General features: G+C 42.5%; 1 protein-coding gene across 9 annotated transcripts in view; it reads left to right on the forward strand.

Annotated features, from left to right (window-relative positions):
- LOC118095417 (poly(rC)-binding protein 3) overlaps window positions 1-13,348 on the forward strand; it is a 249,935-nt gene that overhangs the window by 132,471 nt on the left and 104,116 nt on the right. Inside the window, exon 3 of one of the 9 annotated variants that reach the window (XM_088655481.1) lies at window positions 2,559-2,670. The exons of the other annotated variants lie outside the window; for them this stretch is intronic. The gene's annotated coding sequence lies outside the window, so the exon portion shown is untranslated. The remainder of the gene's footprint in view (window positions 1-2,558; window positions 2,671-13,348) is intronic. 9 annotated transcript variants of the gene reach the window in all.

Below are 13,348 nucleotides of genomic sequence, written 5' to 3' on the forward strand. Positions count from 1 at the left end.
GGAGCAATGGATTCAAACTTCAAGGAAGCAGATTCCACCTAAACATTAGGAAGAACTTCCTGACAGTAAGAGCTGTTTGGCAGTGGAATTTCCTGCCAAGGAGTGTGGTGGAGTCTCCTTCTTTGGAGGTCTTTAAGCAGAGGCTTGACAGGCATATGTCAAGAATGCTTTGATGGTGTTTCCTGCTTGGCAGGGGGTTGGACTGGATGGCCCTTGTGGTCTCTTCCAACTCTATGATTCTATGATTCTATGATTCTTACATCTGTAACGGCTTCCCGTCACCCCATCATGCATCTACCACCTATTTCTTCGAGCGCGCTTTCTGTTTTCATTGATGACTTGTTTTCCTATGAGTTTCTACTGTACCACAGAGGTCCTTCAAGGTCTGCCATTGACGTCATGTTATTACAATGTTCCTTAAGATATTTTTTGTACATGTCCCATTCTTTAATAAATGTCTGATCAGCATGTCCTCTCAATTTCCCTGTCATTTTTACCAGCTCAGCGTATTCTAACAGTCTGCTTTGCTACTCCAGTTTGGTCGGGATTGTGTCCCCTTTCCAGTTTGTGGTGATTAATATTCTTGCAGCTAGCTACTGTGGCGTACAAGAATATTTTCCTTGCCTTTTTAGGGGTGTCTGAACCTAATATACCCAAAGGGAATGTTTCCGGATTTTTTATAAAAGAGATCTTAAACATCTTTTTGAGCTAGTTATAAATTACCTCCCAAAATTCCTTTATTTTCTTACAGTTCCACCACATATGTACCTTCCACTTCCCCACATCTCCAACATATACTTGAGGTATTTTTATACATAGTTTTAATGGTGTTAAATACCAGTGGAATTGCATTTTCAAAAAAAATATTTCAATACATAACACACGGTGAACTTCATATCTACCCTCCATAGTCTTTCCCAAGCATCCATTGGGATGTTATAACCAAGATCTTGAGCCCATTTAACCATTACTGATTTTACCTCCTCCTCCTCAACTTCCCAGTCAAGGAGGTGTCTATACATTTTACAAAGAGTTTCTCCTTTGGAGTTAATCAATTCTTTTTCCAATCTGGAAGGCTCCATCACAAAATCATTTTGTTTATCAAGTTTAAATATCTCATGGAGTTGATGATATTGTAACCAATCTGACAGATATACCCTAATTTAATCATAACCTTTTAGCTTCAGCTGATTTTCTTCCTCTTTTAACAATACTTTGTATGTTGGCCAATTCCCTTTCATATATTTCTTCTTCACTGCTAGTGCTTCTGGGGGAGATATCCACCATGGGGTTTTGGGTTCAAGCAGATTTTTATATTTTGCCCAAGCCATATATAGAGGTTTCCTTATGTTGTTGTTTAGTCATTTAGTCGTGTCCGACTCTTCGTGACCCCATGGACCATAGCACGCCAGGCACTCCTATCTTCCACTGCCTCCCGCAGGGTGGTCAAACTCATGTTCGTAGCTTCAAGAACACTGTCCAACCATCTCATCCTCTGTCGTCCGACTCGTCCCCTTCTCCTTGTGCCCTCAATCTTTCCCAACATTAGGGTCTTTTCCAGGGAGTCTTCTCTTCTCTTAAAGTGTCCAAAGTATTGGAGCCTCAGCTTCAGGATCTGTCCTTCCAGTGAGTACACACAGGGCTGATTTCCTTCAGAATGGATAGATTTGATCTTGCAGTCTATGGGACTCTCAATAGTCACCTCCAGCACCATAAATCAAAAGCATCAATTCTTCGTCGACCAGCCTTCCTTATGGTCCAGCTCTCACTTCCATGAGTCACTACTGGGAAAACCATAGCTATAACTATACGGACCTTTGTTGGCATGGTGATGTCTCTGCATTTTAAGATGCTGTCTAGGTTTGTCATCACTTTTCTCCCCAAAACAGCGTCTTTTAATTTCATGACTGCTGTCACCATCTGCAGTGATCATGGAGCCCAGGGAAGTAAAATCCCATTATAACATGGTTTTAAAAGCTTTTATGTACCTTGACCTTGTCGTAGCCTAAGAAGGCATGCCAGCCATAACGGTTGTCAAACCCTTCTAGATCTAAAAAGTCAGTATTTTATAGTATACACTATTCTTTTAATGTTTAAAGTTTAATAGATTACTGTGTTGTTTTTTTCTGTTGGAAGCCGCCCAGAGTGGCTGGGGAAACCCAGCCAGATGGGCGGGGTATAAATAATGAATTATTATTATTATTATTATTATTATTATTATTATTATTATTATTCTCTCGTAGTAGAGTTTCAAATCTAGCAAGGAAAATCCCCCTCTTTCTTAAGGTCACTTAATAGTTTATGTTTAATCCTGGGCGAAAAGCAAAGTTTTCTTATATTCATGCTCAGGGCCAGAGGTGATCTCTTACTAGCCTCTCCCTGAAAGCTGTAGGACCCAGTATTGGTAAGTGGTGGGAGTATTTGGCCCTTACAGCTTCCACTAAAGGACAGTCAATATTAAGTGCAACTTTTAGATTAGTCAATTGGTAGTTAATCTTTAGTTAGCAATCACATTCAGTTTTTGGTTTTTGCAGCTTAAGCCTCTGTTTCTTTTTCAGAAAATAAGTCAACCAGAAGTTCAAAATACTCTAGCCTCGCCTGAGTGTAACAAGTATTACCAGAAAGGGAAAGTGCGAGGAATTGCTTTAAAGCTACACATTCTTTTTGCAGGTAGGCCCATTTTATTTTAAGCTTTTCTTTCACTTCCCTATTCCTAACATTGTTTGCTGTCATCCCAGGGTATATTGTGTCCTGCAGTATAGGAATTGATGGTGAAAATGATAAAATATATGTATTCATTCATTGGACACATATCAGGTTAGTCCAGTGAGTGTAATAATAAATGGAAGGTCAGAAAATATTCACTCTCTGTTCATGGTGCCTATAGAACATTTGATCACTAGACAGAAATAAACAAAGAATGATGGGGGAACTCATTCTTTGACTTCCTCTCTGGATGGGAGAGGAATGGGCTCTCACCTGCGGATTGCCCTGCAGCCTGGCACTCGCTTCCCTATGGAATGTGAGGGCAGGCAAAGGTACCAGGTGCATGAAGAGTCTGACTGCCGTGACCCCCTGATTCGTTCCTGGATGCAGCAGATATCCTGCTAACTGGGCTTTAATTGAAGTAAACTACAGGCACGTGCTAGTGTCGTAGTCCTGTGCCATAATTCCGCTCTGCCGGTTGAAGTTTTCGGGAGTAGTACCCACAGTTGAAGATCTCCAAAGACTGTGGGTCGGCCTGCAGTAACACTGCTCCTACTGCAACATCCGAGGCATCTGTTTCCACCACAAATGGCCCTGCTGGGTCCGGTTGCTGAAGGATGGGTTGTGAAGCGAATGCAGCTTTCATGGCGTCTAATGCCCCCTGAACTGAACCGTGCCAGACAAACACACTTTTCCCTAAGGAGGTAAGTCAGAGGTGCTGTCACCTGAGCCCAATGCAGGATGAATCAACAATAGCAAAATAAAAAAATTCCTTCAGTAGCACCTTAAAGACCAACTAAGTTTTTATTTTGGTATGAGCTTTCGTGTGCATGCACACTTCTTCAGATACAGTGAAGTGCCTGGAAACTTCCATTTCCATTTTACTTCGATCCAGACCAACACGGCTACCTACCTGTAACCTCAACAATAGCAGTTTGCAAACCCCATCAGGCCCTGCACCTCCTTGTGGTTATGGTGTCATAGTCCTGTTCTGCCAGGCACAGCAGAGCTTAGTGGAGGGAGAAGGCAGCCAGCCAGCCAACCAACCAAATTTCATGGGGGTGCTTGCCTGGAGGCAGAGTCTGTATACAAGGTCTGGTCCAATCCTAAAGTCAGGAGTATCTTGGTTCATGTAGTGTTGCTAGACATTGAAAATGAATTGATAGATGAATTGGATGCAAAAGCTATTACTGACAGATTCGCACAATCATCTAGTGAATTCAAACGGTTGCTCTGAATGTAGTAGACGGCATGAAATATGCTTTAGAACTACCTGAAAATGTGTGAACTATTCAGTACAAGCAAACTATTCAAAAATACCCACCATTGTTTAATATTTAAAAATAATTATTTAAAAATTCAATGATCACATAGAGGAAAAGACTAGACAGGAAGGTTTAGTTGAATTATGTATTAGATATCAATTACTTTTCAGATGTAAATTTGGAAGTATTATATCTGTATGAATTTTTATATTTTGAGTTGATTTGTTTTAATTTGTTTTGATATGATTTGATATGTTTTAATTAAAATCTCAATAAAGTTTTTTTAAAAAATAAAAAATTCAATGATAACAATCTGTGTTTATATTTAGTATTTATGTTATACTGCCAGAAATATGTACAATATATGTACATTGTAATTACTAAAAACATACATTTATTTCACACAAAAATTAATTGTACCTTACTTATTTTTTGAAACTTTTATTTATTTCTTACAAAAATTAAACGATAGCCTTATAGTTGTCTCCTGACAACCAATATTTTTAGACCCAGTAAACAAGTACTCATTTTTCTTCAGGGTCCCTTTGTACTTGACTTTCTCAACATTTTAATGTACTCCATCCACATAATGCTTCATCTCAGTAAGAGCAGAACAGGTCCAGTTACTCTCAAGTATACAGGCAACGCAAGCCATGCTAAAGAACGCTACTTTGCCATTAGAATAGGCTGCTGTCCTTTGAGAAGGTGGGGCAAATGCTCCTTTTGTGTAGAAAAATATCCTTCAGTAAGAGCTCCCAAGGCGAGATACAGTAAAAGAGATCTAAAAGCATTGCTTCTTCAGTAATCCTAGCACCATTATGCTGGAGTCACATGTAAGGATATTAAAAAATAAAGATATTGATAGAAAAGGCCTTTCAGAAAACAGGCTCGTGGAGTCTGCTGCTTTGGAGTAATCAAGAACGATGCTCTAAATGTTACTTCCCCCAAGAAAGTAACACTTTTCTCCATTTTGTATCAATATTTGGCTTTCTGTTATTATGGGCTCCAATATTTGGCTTTCTCTTATTTGTGTTTCTTCCTAATAGCATTATAAGGCACAGCCCCATATACTCCTGGAGCAATGCTTTTAGGCTTGCCGCTGCTGTGTGTTGCTGTGTGTGGTGTGCATGAATGGGTGTGGGGTTCTGTCCTGTGAGCACTGCAGAAGCCAGTCTTCATTCAGATGGAGAGCTAGAGAGGAGAATACGGCTGCAGTGCTGCTGCCATCATTACTCATCAATTTAATGACACAGATATATGGGGTTCTTGTAGGCAAAGGCATTACATTGCAAGACAGATAGACCTTGTGATCCTTCTAGCTAGCAGACTATATATAAACCTGCAGTCAGCTATTTTCAGGGTAGTCTTATTGGATTAAGGGAAAGTAATAAAGATGGGTGAACAGAAATCTCATCTAAATTCTTATGGTGCACACATAATATTGTTGAACAAATTCTAAAGTGACTCATTTTCAGAGTGAATGCTTACCAAATTTTCTAATTGTCGGGGAAAATGCTGCTTACCCTTAATGTATTCCACGAATTTCTAAAGTCTCCAGAATGTTTCAAGACAGCTGTTGCTGTTTAATATTGGAAATCTAAAAGTTTCTTCCACCACATATTTTAATTACATTAAAAATGATATCAAAATGACTTTTCTTGATGCTTTCTATTTTGGTTAGATTAAGCACTGCTTTTGCAAACTTTTCCCATTGTGAAGCTACATTGGTCTAAGCTAACAAATAAGAATGGGTGGTAGCAGTTGTATGAGAATAAGTAAAGATCAGGAAAGTCTATAAATAGGTAGCTTTTATTGCACAGTATGAAGCTTAATTGTTATAGACAAGTGCTGCTGATCCCAATCTGTACTTGTCCTAATTACAGCAGGTGCTGCAATATGTTTTGATATAATCAATGTTTTTGTTGAAGCTGGAGGTGTTTATTTCTCCAACTCTGATAAGCCAATCATTTCCTGATCTAGAAAAGATAGCAAATTACTGAGCCCTGAATTTAACACATGCCGAGCACTAGCACCTTCTATATTACTTGGTTATGAAGCAAGTTTGATGATCAGAGGTCTTTGCTGATACAGTGGTACCTCGGGTTACAAACCCTTCAGGTTACAGACCCTGCTAACCCAGAAATAGGTTAAGAACTTTGCTTCAGGATGAGAACAGAAATTGTGCTCCAGCGGCATGGCGACAGCAGGAGGCCCCATTAGCTAAAGTGGTGCTTCAGGTTAAGAACAGTTTCAGGTTAAGAACGGACCTCCAGAATGAATTAAGTTCTTAACCAGAGGTAAGGTAAAGGGAGCCCTGACCATTAGGTCCAGTCGTGACCGACTCCGGGGTTGCGGCGTTCATCTCGCGTTATTGGCCGAGGGATCCGGCGTACAGCTTCCAGGTCATGTGAGCTCACCCCGTCGCAGGGATTTGAACCGACGACCTTCTGATCAGCAAGCCCTAGGCTCTGTGGTTTAACCCACAGCGCCACCTGCGTCCACTGTACTAATTACAGCTCTAGAAAGAAACACAAATTGCAAGTTGCCAAGACTAGAGCTGAAAATACCATTTTCAGTCCCTTTGCATTTTCTGTGCCATGCGCCTCAACTCAGGCATTCTGACTGCTCTCCCGTTATTTCCTCCCCAGCTGCCTCCCTCTCTACATGGTGTTGAGGCTCTTTGACGCTGCTAGAGCCTTGTCCCTCCCTCTCTGCTTCCTGACTCCTGTAATCTGGTTAGGTACTGGATTTACTGCTCTGAGAGGAACTCGACCTGATGAGGGGGAGCTGTTCCCTATAAGCCCTCCCCCTTACACTAGCCATTGTAGGTATCATGTTTGCATTACACTACTGGTTTTGGCAAATTCTTTTGTTGTCGTTATTAATTAAATTTGTTAGTTGCTTTATCTTGCTGAAGGCACCCCAAAGCAACTTAGAAAGCAACTAACAGACAGACAACAAGCCCCACAGAGATGCATGAAGATCTGAAGAAAGAGAAATACAGTCATACCTCGGGTTAAGTATGCTTCAGGTTAAGTACTCCGCAGACCTGGAAGTGTTTACTTCCGGGTTCCGCTGTGGGCGCATGCGCAGAAGGGCTCTATTGGCGCTTCGCGCACGTGCGCTATTGCCACTTAGGTGAAGTACTTTTCGCGGTTTGAATGGCACCAATTAAGTACTTAACCCGAGGTACCACTGTCAATGTTAATTTTTTTCATCTACAATACTGTCTTATTTATTTTATTTTATAGTACAGTACATTGATTATTGCCTTCATTTTATGGATCAATGGTCTAATTAGACAGTGGTACCTCAGGTTAAGTACTTAATTGGTTCCGGAAGTCTGTACTTAACCTGAAGTGTTGTTGTTGTTTAGTCGTTTAGGTATTGCAGTCCTGAGCCATTTCATCCTACCAAAGATACAGAGTGGCCGAGCCCCCACTCCATCCCCTTTTATTTTATTTTATTTTATTTTATGCTGTTACTTCAAGTGATGATTCAACTTCTCTAGCCCCATTCCTGGAAGAGAATATTACATCATAACATGGCATCAATCTGATGTCCTAGGAAGAAGAAAAGAACCTTATAGTTAAGATGAAAATTCTTTAAATCCATCCATTCCTAAAGGGTGAGGATTCCCCCCTCCCCCCCAAAAAAATTGCTCAGCCCAAATACTGGACTGAAGGGGTAGCAATTAGTGTGGCTGCCAGAATTAATTTCATTCAGTTATTTAGCTGAATAAAAACTGCAGTGAAGCATGTATTAATCTCACATGGAAAATGAGCATCTTTGTGTGTCATATTTGGGTCTTAATTGCTTTGTTAAAATTTACTTTTTGGGGGGAATTGAAGCTTTATCATCTCTTTTTTTACTGTCATTGAAAGTAAATGGCTTTGGCTATCAGATTGATGGAGGAAATAGTGCTGAATTAATAGATACACACAGCACAATACTGTACATATCTACAGGATTGAATTGAATGGGATTACATGTATATAGATAACTGTGTACATAGGACTGAAGCATCACTAAATTGTTCCACTGTTCTGTTGGTGGGGAGGCTATAAATATAGACAAATATAGCAGCTTTCATCACTGGGCTTAACAATAAAAATATTGTTGCTCTCATTGCTTTTTTTACATTTTATTTTACATGTTATCATTTTACAAATATATTTAAGCAAAAAACACAAAATATTTACATTATCAATCTGCATTTCCCTCAACTTCCCTCCCCTCCTTTCTGTGGTTACTTAGTTTATATCTTTTTGTTACAGCATACCCAGTTCAAGTCTGTTCATTGTTTCCCCTTTTAATTCTCTTTAACTCCCTGCTCTCATTGCTAATTCATGGATAGAAGGACTATTCTATGCAAGTTTTTCAATTTACTACACAAAGTTTTTCATTAAACACCTTAAACCTGACAGGAATTCTTAAGATTACTTGTTTTTGCCCACAGTGGATTGTACCACTTGCAGGTGGTGTCTCATTTTTTATGCTCTTCCGTGTAAAAAAAAAAGTCCTTGCTAGTAGAAAACTAGCACATTGCAGACAAAGGGTTTAGCTCAAGACTCTCCTATTTGTGCTTATTACCTGTGTTCAGGAGGGAGGAGGAGAAGTGGTTGAGAAAAACAGACTATTAAGGGTAGGTTTCTTGCTGCATTCTCCCAGCCTTGCCTAGATATACCCACCCAGGGGCCTTTTTAGGCCATACCTCAGCACCTGTGGATTAATTGGGTGCAGAATGCCGTGGTGAGGCTCCTTATGGGGTCCCAGCCGCAGGATCACATTCATCCAGTGCTTTACCAGCTGCACTGGCTCCCGCTGGAGTACAGGATCAGGTTTAAGGTGCTGGTTTTGACCTTTAAAGCCCTATGCGGCTTGGGACCCTCGTACCTATGGGATCGCCTCTCCTGGTATGCCCCGTGGAGGACCTTAAGGTCCACAAACAACAATATTCTGGAGATCCTGAGCCATAAGGTGGCTAGATTGGCCTCAACTAGGGCCAGGGGCTTTTCAGTATTGGCCCCAACTTGGTGGAACGCTCTTTCACAGGAGACCAGGGCCCTGTGGGATTTGTCATCTTTCCGCAGGGCCTGCAAGACAGAGCTGTTCTGCCTGGCCTTTGGGTTGGATTCAGTCTGACCCCTGTGTTTACCTCCCTCATGGTTTGGATTTATGGACTACTTAAAATGAGGCTGCATTTTAAAGTTTAATATTGTATTTTAATCTGTATTTTAATTAATTGTTTTCTTTTCTGTCTTATTGTAATTTTATTGGTGTTAGCCGCCCTGAGCCTGGTTTTGACTGGGGAGGGCGGGGTATAAATAAAATTATTATTATTATTATTATTATTATTATTATTATTATTATTATTATTATTATATCAATGAAAGGAGAAGCTGCAGAACTGTACCAGACAAGGAATCCCTGGGCTGACTTTTGCAAACCAAGCTGCACCTTCCAAACAAAGGCTTGGTCCCAGAACCATTTTCGTTTGTTGGTTTGTTTGGAAAAAAAATTGCATTAAACATTTTCTTGGTTTACGAAAGTACGTGAATTATCTCTTTGTTCAAGTTGAGTTTGGTCTGTGATAGCCCGTTCACATGTTCAGGGATTCTTCCCTCAAAGCAGCCCTTAGCCTTGAGTTCTGCCATGCTTCAAGGATACCTTCTTTCTTCCAGGATCTCCTTTGTCCACCACTGTGGCTCCTGCAGAAGCACTCTGTGTAAAAAGAACAGGTAGGAGGAAGGAAAATTTTGCATGGGGCTGGGAGAACACCCTACAAGTTGAGTGTCAACAGAGAATGGGAGAAGAACCTTCCTGCATGAGAGCAGAAAGGAGATGCTCTCGTCCTGAAATGGGTGGGCCAAGCTTTCTTTGGGAGCAATGTCAGGGCAGGGGCATTGGGCATCCATTCCCCACATCTGCCAGGAGGATACCAAGTCCTTCTTCCTCCACAGGGCTATGCTTCAAGAGAATGGTCTCCCTCACCAGCACACAAGCTGATGGACACAGAGTGAAACTCCAGCCCTCCCCCAGCTACGCTGCTGCATTCCCCCCTCCCTTCTCCCATATTGAGTGAATAAAAACCTGTGGAAGCCATTCTTCCTGTTAGATTCATGCTCCAGCTGCACCATTAAATAAATACCTGGTGCTAACTGTTATCCCAGCAATGTAATCTACATTGTTCCCAGATTCAAGGGAGTGTTCTGCATCCTTTATTCATTTTGTTGTTGTTTAGTCGTGACCAACTCTTCATGACCCCATGGACCAGAGCACACCAGGCACTCCTGTCTTCCACTGCCTCCCACAGTTTGGTCAGACTCATGTTGGTGGCTTCGAGAACACTATCCAACCATCTCATCCTCTGTCATCCCCTTTTCCTTGTGCCCTCAATCTTTCCCAACATCAGGGTCTTTTCCAGGAAGTCTTCTCTTCTCATGAGGTGGCCAAAGTATTGGAGCCTCAGCTTCACGATCTGTCCTTCCAGTGAGCATTCAGGGCTGATTTCCTTCAGAATGGATAGGTTTGATCTTCTCGCAATCCACAGGGCTCTCAAGAGTCTCCTCCAGCACCATAATTCAAAAGCATCAATTCTTCGGCGATCAGCCTTCTTTGTGGTCCAGCTTTCACTTCCATACATCACTACTGGGAAAACCATAGCTTTAACTATACGGACCTTTGTCGGCAAGGTGATGTCATAGAATCATAGAGTTGGAAGAGACCACAAGGGCCATCCAATCCAACCCCCTGCCAAGCAGGAAACACCATCAAAGCATTCTTGACATATGCCTGTCAAGCCTCTGCTTAAAGACCTCCAAAGAAGGAGACCCCACCACACTCCTTGGTAGCAAATTCCACTGCCGAACAGCTCTTACTGTCAGGATGTTTTTCCTAATGTTTAGGTGGGATCTTCTTTCTTGTAGTTTGAATCCATTGCTCCGTGTCCGCTTCTCTGGAGCAGCAGAAAACAACCTTTCTCCGTCCTCTAGATGACATCCTTTTATATATTTGAACATGGCTATCATATCACCCCTTAACCTTCTCTTCTCCAGGCTAAACATACCCAGCTCCCTAAGCCGTTCCTCATAAGGCATCGTTTCCAGGCCTTTGGCCATTTTGGTTGCCCTCTTCTGGACACGTTCCAGCTTGTCAGTATCCTTCTTGAACTGTGGTGTCTCTGCTTTTTAAGATGCTGTTTAGGTTTGTCATTGCTTTTCTCCCAAGAAGCAGGTGTCTTTTAATTTCGTGACTGCTGTCACCCTCTGCAGTGATCATGGAGCCCAAAAAAGTAAAATCTCTCACTGCCTCCATTTCTTCCCCTTGCACCAATTTATGCATCATCACCACCTCTAAATACTTGCAATTTGATGCTGGGATTGTAGGTTCTTTTCTGCTGTATATACTGCCACATTCTTCTTTCAAACTATAAATGGATAGGATGAGTGTTTTCACTGACTGGTTGTCAAAGCCTTTTTGGACTTAAAAAAATCTTAAATATTTCACCCAAGGCTTTTCCTTTGCCTTATGCAAATATTTTTGTGACTGTATAACAAATAGTATTTTATTTGTAGCAAAAGAAAAACAAAATAAAAATGTATAAATGCACACACAAGCCTCTGATCTCTGGAAAAGAGCTGTTGGTATTATTGAATTATTTTTAGCTTGGTAGCAGTGAATAAATATTATCTAACTCTTTATACTCAAAACACAGTAATTTTTACTTCTGAGTCAACTGACGCAATCTTACTCCCACTGTCACAGTTAGTCACTTGCTTTGTAAATTCACTCAGTGCTGCTTATGTAGAGTGTATGCAAAACTTGTATTTCTTTCTTCTTCTTTTTACAGCTAGGAAGGTAATATAATGGAACCGTAATTTTTGGGAAACTGCTCGCCATTTGCTACCCGAACTCCTTCACTTTTGAACTAAACTAGGGGCCACATTAGCTTGGTGGAAATCTATCAGCGAGCCCATTTCAAAAGAGGATGGGACCAGACACACTTTTAATGGGACACTCTTAACACAGAGAAGCAAACTAGGATAGGAGGGAAAAAGCAGGACCTCATGCCACTTCTCTGCACTAACAAAAATATAGAGGTGGGAGTTGTTGACATGTCCATGATGAAAGAAACTTGGATCATTGCTGGTAACTCATCTTGCCTGAATGTGGGCTTCACATAATTACCGGTACCAGGGGCATAGCCAGGATAAAAATCAGGGGGGGCAAGGGGCGGGGGAGGGGCCACATCGGGGCAAGGAAGATCCCTTCTCCCTTGCCAGCTTTCCCTCCTCCCAGCGATGGCGGAGGGGGAGGAGGGGATCGGAGCAGCCCGATTTTGGGCTGCTCCGACTCCCTCCTCCCCCTCCGCGATCGGCAGGGGCGAGGGGGAGCCAGGGTCAGCCCGAAATCGGGCTGCTCCGACTCCCTCCTCCCCCTCCGCGATCGGCAGGGGCGAGGGGGAGCCAGGGTCAGCCCGAAATCGGGCTGCTCCGACTCCCTCCTCCCCCTCCGCGATCGGCAGGGGCGAGGGGGAGCCAGGATCAGCCCGATTTCGGGCTGCTCCGACTCCCTCCTCCCCCTCCGCGATCGGCAGGGGCGAGGGGGAGCCAGGATCAGCCCGATTTCGGGCTGCTCCGACTCCCTCCTCCCCCTCTGCAATCGCTGGGGCAGGTGGAGGGAAAGCCTCAGAGCCGCACAAAGCGGTTGCCTGGCTTTCCCTCCGCCCGCTCCACAGCCAGCCAGGGAGAAGGGAGACTGCACCGGGTGGGCAGCGGGGCAGGCTTCTAGGGGGGCAATTGCCCCCTCCTGCCCCCCCTGCCTACGCCCATGACCGGTACTGTCCTTTCTGTCTTGATGGCCAGTTTTCTTGTAAGAAGCTTTCCACAGAAGCTTCCAGAGATGCTTGCTGCTGTTTGTCTTGGTCATGTGTGAAGAGGGAATAGGCTCATTCTTCCAATTTGGAGATCAGAAGACCTCTCTCCCAGCAACGTGGAGACATGGAGAGCAGATACCAGCTCTGCTTCTCCCCAGTTCTGTCTAGCATGCAAAGCAGCTCTGGCTGCATCTCTTGTAACTTGATGATTTGCTACTCATTGAATAGATCCACATTAATTATTATTATTATTACTACTACTACTACTACTATTATCATCATCATCATTTCTCAATTGAGCACTGCTCATGTAACAAAACTGTTCCAATTACTGAATTAATGAGCAGGGCAAGCTATCCAGAACCATCCTTCCGCGGCAGAAATTCCATTTTTAACTTGCTACAAAGTTCTGTTGTGAAAATATTTTATACCGTTGTGTGTTGCTGCTGAGTCTGCTTCTCTCAGCACAATCAAAACACATGGTTAGGAGAAGATTGGC

This window comes from Zootoca vivipara, chromosome 12 (assembly GCF_965207765.1).
Source record: "Zootoca vivipara chromosome 12, rZooViv2.hap1.1, whole genome shotgun sequence".
Taxonomy (NCBI): domain Eukaryota; kingdom Metazoa; phylum Chordata; class Lepidosauria; order Squamata; family Lacertidae; genus Zootoca; species Zootoca vivipara.